Here is a 12,744-nt window from a genome sequence, read left to right on the forward strand (position 1 = left end):
CATGAGACAAGTATCATATTGAAGAACATGAACATGAACAGCCATGAAATTACATTAAAAAAAATAAAAAAATAGGTTTACATGCAATATCTCTGGAACCGATTGACCGATATGGACCAGCCTGGTATCATATTGAAGGACCAGCGGTTTGGAATTGAAAAATCCAAGGGTAGTAAAATAGCCTCTCCTGTATACTTTTCTGGTCTCCAAGCTGATAATAGCATTAGGGAATCTGTGGAAGCAGGTCACTGAAAAGAGAACTCCTCATTTACAGAATTGGGAAAAAATTATGGAAAAACTGAATGATTATTTTTACATTTTTTATAATGCCAAAAAACTTATTATGGAGAATTGTGCTAGTAAAAAGGGGACAGGAGCGGGCTGGCATTTAAAGGGCATGCTGCATATATGAAGAGGGAACTCTGGGAGGCAATGGAGTCGTCTGCCCCCGGGCTCCTGCTCCCAAGGGGGCACCTCTACTACACTGCAAGTTTGAATCAGTTTATTGAAAGTCATCGATATCACTTCTGTGGCTGACTCCCCCTCCTAGCAGGACCATAGATGTCACACTCTCTTTGTTTTAAACATAACATATACACACACACACACACACACACACACATACATATTTATATAATTTAAATATATATATATTTATATAAGGTGAGAGTGATAAAGGGGCATGTCCGGAGGCATGTTCATTTTTGGTGTGTGTGTATGGGGGTTATTGATGCATTAACGAGGTATTGATGCATTACATCAATACCTCTCAAAAACACATTACACTCCATACCTGTCCCATAGAGACGTACTGTAGAGGCATATTTATGAATTAGTTTAAGCTGTTTACAACTCATTATGTACTGTATGATAAATGATGCACCAGACAATCAGCTCTCACCTGTCATATTTTAAACACGACAGTTTGGAGCTGATCTGCAGAATTTCCCATTTACCGCAAATAGCTAATTTTTTTTATAAATGGCCCCCAATTCATAGTGGTCTCAGATGTAGCGTGTAGCTAAGAAACATAATCTGTATTCATAATGATATACAGTATATCTATGCAGCCGCACTACCCTGGCTTATGAAAATACCATTACAACCATGGTGAAGTACTGTAATATAAAATCACAGAAAATAGTTGGCCAGAAGATGGCAGCAGAGTACTGTGCATTTATGGGACTGATTTCCAGAAGGACCCAAGTTCTTTTGTAGAATACAAAACCGCAGTCAGAGCCGGATTAACAATGGGCCTGATGGAGCTACAGCTCCAGGCCCACTCTCTAAATAGGCCCATTTTGTAGCTGAGGGTCAGGGCATTCCAACAAGACCAGCCCCGAGTCTCTAGCCACCCGGGAACCGGAGATACTGCCAGGCAAAGCTGGAACGTTTTCCCCATAGGATAACATGAGACCCACAAATTCCGACTCCCACCTGGTTCCAACGGCATCACAGAAGCTCAAGGTTGATCTCAGTCTAACCCAAATTGGGCCTTCAATCTGATACCAGGCTGGTCCATATGGGTTCATTGGTTCTAGAGATATTTCGTGTAAACCGATTTTTTTTTTTTTTTTTCATTTTTGAAATGTAATTTCATGGTTGTTCATGTTGTTTGAGGACAGATTTCTCTGGAACCAAATGGCCCAGTTTCACAGGACCAAATTCATTTGAAAATAATTAAAATCCCTCATGTAAATGGGTCAGTTGGTTCCGAAGATATAGCTGGTTGTTTAAAGGGGGGAGGGTAGTTTTCTCTCTTCCTCACGCCAGAAAATGCAGGAACTAGGCTGGTGTAAAAGGGGCCAATCCGGGAATGTCCCTGCATGATCCTGGGTCAATATTCCTGGGTAAATCCCTGCATTTTCTGGTGTGAAAGGGGTATCATATCAAATAGCTGGGACCTACATTGCTCTGAATACAGCCGGGCAGCCCCCTGCTCTCTGTCCGGCTGTCAATGGCTGTCATTTCTGCCTGGCGGCGGCTGTCCCTCAGTTACCACAAGCATGTATTCCCCCTTGGCAATGAGCATGTAATCCCATATGGCAATGAGCATGGAAACTCTGGCAATGAGCATGGAACCCCTGGCAATGAGCATATAGGTAAGCAGCACTTATGTAGCATAATTTTTAATAGGCATTATGGTGTTTGGCTTAATACGTAATGGACATTATGGTGTGTGGCTTAACATGTAATGGATATTATGGTGTAATTTTTAATGCACACCTTTGGCGCGCAATGCCCATTTATGAATCATATTGTGCATTATTGCTCAATCTGTTTGGTATAGTGTGTATTTTGGCTCAATCCATGTGGCAGAATGTGAATTTTGCCTTAATCTGTGTGGCATAATGTGAATTTTGACTCAATCCGTGAACCATAGTGTGAATTTTAGCTCAGTCAGTGTGAATTTTTTTCTCATTCCATGTGGCATAATGTGTAAGAGTATAAAGGGGTGTGTACAGTATAAAGGGGTTATTATTGTGTTGCATGATTTGTCTAAGGGATATATGGGGTCCGGTATGATATGCTGGCGGTCGAAATACCGACGCCGGACTCCCAACCGCCGCAATCCTGACAAGGGGGGCTGTGGATCGCTCCCCCTTTCGGGTTCGCTGCACTCACCAAGCAGAGGGCATGGTGCCTTGCTACGCTCGGCACACTATTTTATTCTGACTGGAGTGCCGCCTCACCCCGCAAGTATCTTAGGACATCGGCATCCTGCGGGTGCACCTTTGGATATCTCCCTGCATTTTTCCTATGTCAGACCCCTGCTTTTTCCAGGCATATATAATTAGTTTAAAGTATTTACAAAAATAGAGACACACCCATGAGCAGACCACCCAACCAGAACACTGGTCACGCCCCCCACATTATTATTTGCTGGCCACAACCCCTATTATTGCGCATAATAGGCCCTTGATCATTTTCAGCTCCAGGCCCATTTAGACATTAATCTGGCTCTGAGGGGCAGGGGTGGCCAGAATTTTGTGTCCCGGGATCTACTTTTAGTTCACATATTTAGCGGAGATCTACCAATGGGCCTGATTCGGAGGTGACCATATACTGATATTTAGTTTTGCTATTCCGCATGCATGAAAGTACCGAAAACCCCTTACTGCAGACCCGTACATCTAACTGTATGATGGCGGGCACAGTTGCACATGGCATTGCTGCCAGTAGAGATGGTAACTGTATATTTCTGCAGATATGAATATATAAGAATCAGCAACTGCACACAGTGGCGTAGCTACGTTTTGGGCGCCCCCCCGCTGTTGGGGGGGGGGGCGCCCATACCCACCCCCGCCCCGTCGAGCAACCCCCCCGGCCGCCCCATCGCCTATGTTAACCCCCTGCCCCGCAGTCTTACCTATCGCGCTGGTCCCGGCGGCTCCGTCCGTTCATCTGCTGAGGACCACCACAAAATGGCCGCCCCCGTACAGCAGACAGTTTCAGAGAACTGTTTGCTATATGGGGGCGGCCATTTTGTTGTGGTCCTCATCAGAAGAACGGAGCCGCCGGGACCAGCAAGATACGTAAGTCTGCGGGGGATTGGGGGGGGGGGGGTAACTATAGCACCGCAGCCCCCGGCGCCCCCACATGCACAGCGCCCCCCCGCGGTGGTGGAGGCTGCTGTGCTATAGTTACGCCCCTGACTGCACATACATACACAAACATACATACATACATACATATATTCGCTAGGCTGCTAACATACACAACCTACTGAACAGTCTGTATCACTGGAACCATTACCACAGCCCACAGTTATCACTCCTGAGCTGTCAGCAATCCACGTGGGATCATGCCTATATTATATGCAATTCAGAGTTTAACATCTTCCAAATGTAACACGGAATTAATATCGTTTTTCTTATTTATTTTTTTTACTTTCGGTCAGTTATGTAATTATTGTCTGTAATTGGAACCTCTGCAGTGTGAATCCTGTCCTACCCCTTTCACATCACAAAATGCAGGGTCGCACTGGGACTTTGAAATGGTTCAGTCCCTAGACAACCCTGCATTTGGGATGCAGTTAAGATCCCGGCAGTCGGGATCCCGGCGTTCGGAATCCCGACCGCCGAAATCCCGACACATTCTCCCTCCGTGGGTGTCCACGACACCCCTGGAGGGAGAATAAATTAGTGTGCCGAGCGTAGCGAGCCTGTAAAGGGGGGTGATCCCCGTCCCCCCCTTGTCAGGATTTCGGCCTTCTGAACGCCGGGATCCCGACCGCCGGGATTCAATACTGAATCCCTGCATTTTACTCTGTTCACATACCCTCAGCGAACTGCCAATATTGCCGGTTCGCTGACCTCACCCAGGGGCGTGGCAGAGCATCATCGGGGGAGGTGGAGGAGGCAACGCTTAGTGCTGGCGCTGCTCCAAGCACTGCCTCCTCCATTGGTGTGAACGGGAAACAAGTCACTCGACCTTATTAACCTGTTCACACCGCAAAGCAACACGGCAACGAACCAGTAAGAACCCTTCTTTTTTACTGGTTCATATTGCAGTGTTGCTTTGCAGGACCCAGTAACCCCTTTCACATCGCACCAATTACCGGGTCGAACCGGCAAGAAACCGGCATGAACCTGGTAATCACAGTAGGTGCGATGGGAAAGGGGTATAGGTTGCTTTTTATTTTACCCTTGTATGTTCTATTGTCATGTATTGCTAATTGCACATTTTAACCTACGTAGTGCGTCCAAGATGGCCGCCTCGCCTGGGACTCTCCTGTGTAGAAAGAGCCGTGACTGGTTCTGTTAATTATGCAATGATCTCTCCTAATCCCAATGTGCGTAAGAGGAATAATCCTTGGCATCGATAACACAAAATGTCTGTCACACCTTTGTATTTTATTCATTGTTTCTGAATTCTCTGAAAACCTAAACTTCTGTAATATGTTCATGTTATCTGTAACGTGTCCTGTGCCGAACTGGAGAAAAATACTGTAGAAATATAATTCTTCTTCTTCTTCTTCTTCTTCTTCTTCTTCTTCTTCTTCCTTTGTTAAATCTTGTTTTTATTTGTATATATTATTATTATTATTATTTATCAGGAGTTAATAACCCATATATCATATAACCGACTTGCATTATTCACATACAACACATACAAATATAATGTTTCCCTACCAAACCTTGAGCACATATTAGTCGGAGGCATTGATTTATTACTCCATAAGCCCCGCCCATTTGTATAGTCAGCTCAGTGATCGGGGTGTAAACTTACTCCATAAGCCCCGCCCATTTGTATGATTACCTCAGTGTTCGGGGTATAAACCTACTCCATAAGCCCCGCCCATTTGTATGGTCAGCTCAGTGATCGGGGTGAAAACTTACTCCATACGCCCCTCCCATTTGTATGGTCACCTCAGTGATCAGGGTGTAAGCCTACTCCATAAGCCCCTCCCATTTGTATGGTCACATCAGTGATCAGGGTGTAAACCTACTCCATACGCCCCTCCCATTTGTATGGTCACCTCAGTGATCAGGGTGTAAGCCTACTCCATACGCCCCTCCCATTTGTATGGTCACCTCAGTGATCAGGGTGTAAGCCTACTCCATACGCCCCTCCCATTTGTATGGTCACCTCAGTGATTAGGGTGTAAGCCTACTCCATACGCCCCTCCCATTTGTATGGTCACCTCAGTGATCAGGGTGTAAGCCTACTCCATTTACTTTCCATTACCACCTCTAATCTCATTTACCCACCAGCCCTCACTGCGACCTCCTGACCTTTTGGAGCATTTATTAATATAAATAAAGACAAATTCATACAAAATATATTTAATAAATAAATTCAAACTTTTATTTTAAGTAAAATGTATATATTATTTTTGCTCTGCATTATAAAATAGAGAATACTGGAACAGGATTGTTCCAGAACTCTTACACACTTGTCCTATAAGAGGAACAAGATGGTGGAAGCCACATGACTCATGAAGAGTCATCCATCAGCACTCAGGAGAGGAAAAACCCCCTGTGGGGGAAACCTCTGGGGACCCATGGCTGACGGACTGCCCGTCCCTCTAGGCATTAAGAGACTTTGCAGAGTTTGCCCAAACCACCCACCCACTAACCTTATATAACCCGTCATCCCTTCTGTCACCCCAAATCTGTATTTTAACTTTTTTCCCAGATGATGAAGAACGCACCCGATGGCACCGGGGGGCACGCGCATGTCCAAAGTAATGGGGGGAGAGACAAGGTAGGGGGGAGAGACAGACAAGGTAAAAGGGGCGAGACAGACAAGGTAGGGGGTGAGAGAGACAAGGTAGGGGGAAAGAGACAAGGTAGCTAGCTACCCATTAGTATTAGGACTCCATGTAAGAATCAGCCAGAACCCCTTTAGGACTCGTCTCTGGTGCTATAAGGGGTTAGGGCTGCAATGATATATATAGGACAGCTCTAACTCTGTTTCCTATGTCCCCACCGGGTCTGATCTCTATACACATACACAGACGGCCGTCATGTATGTGCATTAGTCAGTAACCCATTGCCAACAGGCTGCTGGCAACACAGCGGAGGATACAGCGGAGGAGGGGACACCACTGGTCCTCGCTGGAAAGATACTGTGTGTGATGGTAAATACCAGCGGCATATCCTGTGTATCACATGGACACTAACACAATATGCTGCCAGGATTTAGTATCACTCTTACATGGAGCCCAAACTATGATAAAGCTATAACAACAGTATCAGATAATAACAAAGTAATGGGTACAGCACCGTATACATCTCTCCCACCTCTGCACATTAATAAGTAGGGATCCGTACGGGGACTTGATGCAGCATAGTAGGACACATTTGTGCCTTGCGACACGTCCTAACCGCTCCATACAGGGTTTATCCAGCGCCATCCAGACACCGCCCTTAGGTGTCCCAGGCACAGCCCTAGTGGCTGCTTAGTACTGCCCCCCTAGGTGGGAGATTTGTTATTATCCAATACTGTCCTGTCGGTCAGGTGATCAGTCATATATTACAGTAGTCACGCTCCGAGTCTACCGCCGCATCGTGCTAAACTGCCCTTATCTCTGTCCAGTCACTAACCTTATGTGAGTATGTCCTCCTGCTGGTGAGATGCGCACTGCCCGGAGTTCTGTGAGGTGAATGAGTGAGACAGCCTCAGTATAGCCCTGATTATGACATCACTATGACCTCACAGACCCCACCTGATTGGCCAGTTTGTGGTTTGAGGCCCATTATGACATCACAGCTCCTTTATCTTTTGCATGGCTGATCTGAGGGAAATGTGATTTAACTTCTCACTTTAAATATTACATTCACATCAGAATCTAATGTATTATTTGATGGCAGGATTTCCCTATAAATCTTTGGTAATGTGAGGTTTTATATGAACACAATTTTCACTGTAATTACATTGTATTCTAGCAGGGGTGACCTCCCATCATAACCCATTCCAGGAGAGACAAGATGCTCTCTTTCTGGACATTCATATCAGTGGCAGTTGCAGGGCTGCAGCACAGTCCACAATTCAGATAGGGGAGCCCCACCAACTGCCACCTTAAACACCACAGTCTGGACTCACTGGCAGGTGTGGCTCCCCTTATTGAATTTGTGACATTGGTGCAGTCCCACCTCTACAACTACCACTGGCAGCAAGTCCAGGAGCAGAGCATTTTGTCCCTCCTGGAATGGGTCATGTTGGGAGGTATGCGGGATCTACTTTTAGTTCACATATTTAGCAGAGATCTACCATTGTCAATGGGCCTGATTCGGAGGTGGCCCATATACTGATATTTAGTTTTGCTATTCCGCATGCATGAAAGTACCGGAAAACCTTACTGCAGACCCGTAAATCTAACTGTACGATGGCGGGCACAGTTGCACACGGCATTGCTGCCAGTAGAGATGGTAACTGTATATTTCTGTAGATATAAATACATAAGAATCAAGAACTGCACAATCAGCGTGAATCTCAGCCAATCAGCGTGCGCCGTGCAGCCAATGTTTTCAAAACAGAAGCGCTTCCCGCGCCGCCGCATATCGCTAGTTATTTCTTATTCACTGAAGGGACCCCCACCGCCGCCAGCTTTATACTTAGCGCCGCAGGTACCCGCGCAGCAAGGACACCACTGCAGGCTCCTGTCAGAAGCCGGCATGGACCCCCTTTGCACGGGGGGCGAGGGGCGAACTGCCGCCCTCCAGTGGCCGGCCCTGCATACATACACACACACACACATACATATACATACACACATGCATACATACATACATATATGTATATATATACATACATACATACATACATAGCATCCACCTCTGAACCAGGCTCACAGGCCCTATGCTTCCCACAATAGATTTTGTTTTGCTGACCGCTCTTACACACATAGGGCCACATTCTGCTTGCCTCGCTCGGACACCAATTCATTTGCATAGTGTATCTTAGCCCTCTGCGCATGCGTACCATTCGCAAGGCGCATGTGTAGGTTTGGGCAACCGTGCACACTCGCGACCTTACGAGTAGAAATACGCTAGCGAACAAACTCATGCAGAGTAGTCGTAATGTGGGCGTATGGATTGGCGAGGGCACAACTGGGCGGTAATCGGGGCGTATACTGGGGTGGTGACTACATGTGCTGGGCGGTGGCTTCGCTCCACTGTGAGAGCGCTCGGACTGATTGAGCTTAAAATCATTCGCTCGGTAAAAGTAAAGGCCCCCATACACTATGCGATTTTGGGCCGATTTCATCCGATTTCGGCACTTTGTGCCGATAATCGGGTGAAATCGGCCCAAAATCGTAGGTGTGTGATATCTGATCCGATCCGCGGTCCCGTGCGCATCGGACCGGATCAGGGAGGTCGGACGGTCTGTACATACGATCACGTCCAACCTCCCTGTATGCATATGCTTGCCACCTGACAGGCATATGCATGCAGACACCGGGGGAGCAGTGGGGCGGGCAGCGGGTCCCTGAGCGCCGGCGAGTGCTGCTGACTGACCTGGCCGGGCAGTGTACTTACACATAGCAGCAGCGGGGACGGGACGCGTAGTGGCGCCGCCCGCCCCCACCACCGCTGCCCGCCCCCACCACCGCCGCCGCTGCCTGCCCCCACCACCGCCGCCGCTGCCCGCCCCCACTACTGCCGCTGCCCGCCCCCACTACTACTCACCGCCCTGCAGCTCCCCGGGTTTTTTTTTACATGGGATTAATCGCATGCGATTTATCCCATGTAAAAAATGGCACATCAAGTGCCAAATTGTATGTGAGCCTCCCGGGGAGCTGCCGGGCGGCTTGCAGGTAAATTGGGTCAGACTTGTCCCTAGGACAAGTCGGCCTAATGTATAGGGGCCTTAAGTCTTACGCCTTGCAGCAGAGCCGGATTAACAATGGGCCTGATGGAGCTACAGCTCCAGGCCCACTCTCTAAATAGGCCCATTTTGTAACTGAGGGTCAGGGCTTTCCAACGAGACCAGCCCCGAGTCTCTAGCCACCCGGGAACCGGAGATACTGCCAGGCAAAGCTGGAACGTTTTCCCCATAGGATAACATGAGACCCACAAATTCCGACTCCCACCTGGTTCCAACGGCATCACAGAAGCTCAAGGTTGATCTCAGTCTAACCCAAATTGGGCCTTCAATCTGATACCAGGCTGGTCCATATGGGTTCATTGGTTCTAGAGATATTTCGTGTAAACCGATTTTTTTTTTTTTTTTTCATTTTTGAAATGTAATTTCATGGTTGTTCATGTTGTTTGAGGACAGATTTCTCTGGAACCAAATGGCCCAGTTTCACAGGACCAAATTCATTTGAAAATAATTAAAATCCCTCATGTAAATGGGTCAGTTGGTTCCGAAGATATAGCTGGTTGTTTAAAGGGGGGAGGGTAGTTTTCTCTCTTCCTCACGCCAGAAAATGCAGGAACTAGGCTGGTGTAAAAGGGGCCAATCCGGGAATGTCCCTGCATGATCCTGGGTCAATATTCCTGGGTAAATCCCTGCATTTTCTGGTGTGAAAGGGGTATCATATCAAATAGCTGGGACCTACATTGCTCTGAATACAGCCGGGCAGCCCCCTGCTCTCTGTCCGCCTGTCAATGGCTGTCATTTCTGCCTGGCGGCGGCTGTCCCTCAGTTACCACAAGCATGTATTCCCCCTTGGCAATGAGCATGTAATCCCATATGGCAATGAGCATGGAAACTCTGGCAATGAGCATGGAACCCCTGGCAATGAGCATATAGGTAAGCAGCACTTATGTAGCATAATTTTTAATAGGCATTATGGTGTTTGGCTTAATACGTAATGGACATTATGGTGTGTGGCTTAACATGTAATGGATATTATGGTGTAATTTTTAATGCACACCTTTGGCGCGCAATGCCCATTTATGAATCATATTGTGCATTATTGCTCAATCTGTTTGGTATAGTGTGTATTTTGGCTCAATCCATGTGGCAGAATGTGAATTTTGCCTTAATCTGTGTGGCATAATGTGAATTTTGACTCAATCCGTGAACCATAGTGTGAATTTTAGCTCAGTCAGTGTGAATTTTTTTCTCATTCCATGTGGCATAATGTGTAAGAGTATAAAGGGGTGTGTACAGTATAAAGGGGTTATTATTGTGTTGCATGATTTGTCTAAGGGATATATGGGGTCCGGTATGATATGCTGGCGGTCGAAATACCGACGCCGGACTCCCAACCGCCGCAATCCTGACAAGGGGGGCTGTGGATCGCTCCCCCTTTCGGGTTCGCTGCACTCACCAAGCAGAGGGCATGGTGCCTTGCTACGCTCGGCACACTATTTTATTCTGACTGGAGTGCCGCCTCACCCCGCAAGTATCTTAGGACATCGGCATCCTGCGGGTGCACCTTTGGATATCTCCCTGCATTTTTCCTATGTCAGACCCCTGCTTTTTCCAGGCATATATAATTAGTTTAAAGTATTTACAAAAATAGAGACACACCCATGAGCAGACCACCCAACCAGAACACTGGTCACGCCCCCCACATTATTATTTGCTGGCCACAACCCCTATTATTGCGCATAATAGGCCCTTGATCATTTTCAGCTCCAGGCCCATTTAGACATTAATCTGGCTCTGAGGGGCAGGGGTGGCCAGAATTTTGTGTCCCGGGATCTACTTTTAGTTCACATATTTAGCGGAGATCTACCAATGGGCCTGATTCAGAGGTGACCATATACTGATATTTAGTTTTGCTATTCCGCATGCATGAAAGTACCGAAAACCCCTTACTGCAGACCCGTACATCTAACTGTATGATGGCGGGCACAGTTGCACATGGCATTGCTGCCAGTAGAGATGGTAACTGTATATTTCTGCAGATATGAATATATAAGAATCAGCAACTGCACACAGTGGCGTAGCTACGTTTTGGGCGCCCCCCCGCTGTTGGGGGGGGGGGCGCCCATACCCACCCCCGCCCCGTCGAGCAACCCCCCCGGCCGCCCCATCGCCTATGTTAACCCCCTGCCCCGCAGTCTTACCTATCGCGCTGGTCCCGGCGGCTCCGTCCGTTCATCTGCTGAGGACCACCACAAAATGGCCGCCCCCGTACAGCAGACAGTTTCAGAGAACTGTTTGCTATATGGGGGCGGCCATTTTGTTGTGGTCCTCATCAGAAGAACGGAGCCGCCGGGACCAGCAAGATACGTAAGTCTGCGGGGGATTGGGGGGGGGGTAACTATAGCACCGCAGCCCCCGGCGCCCCCACATGCACAGCGCCCCCCCGCGGTGGTGGAGGCTGCTGTGCTATAGTTACGCCCCTGACTGCACATACATACACAAACATACATACATACATACATATATTCGCTAGGCTGCTAACATACACAACCTACTGAACAGTCTGTATCACTGGAACCATTACCACAGCCCACAGTTATCACTCCTGAGCTGTCAGCAATCCACGTGGGATCATGCCTATATTATATGCAATTCAGAGTTTAACATCTTCCAAATGTAACACGGAATTAATATCGTTTTTCTTATTTATTTTTTTTACTTTCGGTCAGTTATGTAATTATTGTCTGTAATTGGAACCTCTGCAGTGTGAATCCTGTCCTACCCCTTTCACATCACAAAATGCAGGGTCGCACTGGGACTTTGAAATGGTTCAGTCCCTAGACAACCCTGCATTTGGGATGCAGTTAAGATCCCGGCAGTCGGGATCCCGGCGTTCGGAATCCCGACCGCCGAAATCCCGACACATTCTCCCTCCGTGGGTGTCCACGACACCCCTGGAGGGAGAATAAATTAGTGTGCCGAGCGTAGCGAGCCTGTAAAGGGGGGTGATCCCCGTCCCCCCCTTGTCAGGATTTTGGCCTTCTGAACGCCGGGATCCCGACCGCCGGGATTCAATACTGAATCCCTGCATTTTACTCTGTTTACATACCCTCAGCGAACTGCCAATATTGCCGGTTCGCTGACCTCACCCAGGGGCGTGGCAGAGCATCATCGGGGGAGGTGGAGGAGGCAACGCTTAGTGCTGGCGCTGCTCCAAGCACTGCCTCCTCCATTGGTGTGAACGGGAAACAAGTCACTCGACCTTATTAACCTGTTCACACCGCAAAGCAACACGGCAACGAACCAGTAAGAACCCTTCTTTTTTACTGGTTCATATTGCAGTGTTGCTTTGCAGGACCCAGTAACCCCTTTCACATCGCACCAATTACCGGGTCGAACCGGCAAGAAACCGGCATGAACCTGGTAATCACAGTAGGTGCGATGGGAAAGGGGTATAGGTTGCTTTTTATT

The 12,744-nt window shown here is 47.8% G+C and overlaps 1 long non-coding RNA gene across 1 annotated transcript; it reads right to left on the bottom strand.

Annotated features, from left to right (window-relative positions):
• Positions 1-5,784: 5,784 nt before the first annotated feature.
• Positions 5,785-7,791, bottom strand: LOC146042812 (uncharacterized). Its single transcript, XR_014464023.1, has 2 exons — positions 7,175-7,791; positions 5,785-7,101 (listed from the first exon to the last, which is right to left on the bottom strand). It is a non-coding gene; the product is annotated as an uncharacterized LOC146042812 (long non-coding RNA).
• Between the last annotated feature and the right edge of the window lie 4,953 nt (positions 7,792-12,744).

The sequence above is a fragment of the Crinia signifera genome, chromosome 19 (assembly GCF_055691185.1).
Source record: "Crinia signifera chromosome 19, ASM5569118v1, whole genome shotgun sequence".
NCBI lineage: Eukaryota > Metazoa > Chordata > Amphibia > Anura > Myobatrachidae > Crinia > Crinia signifera.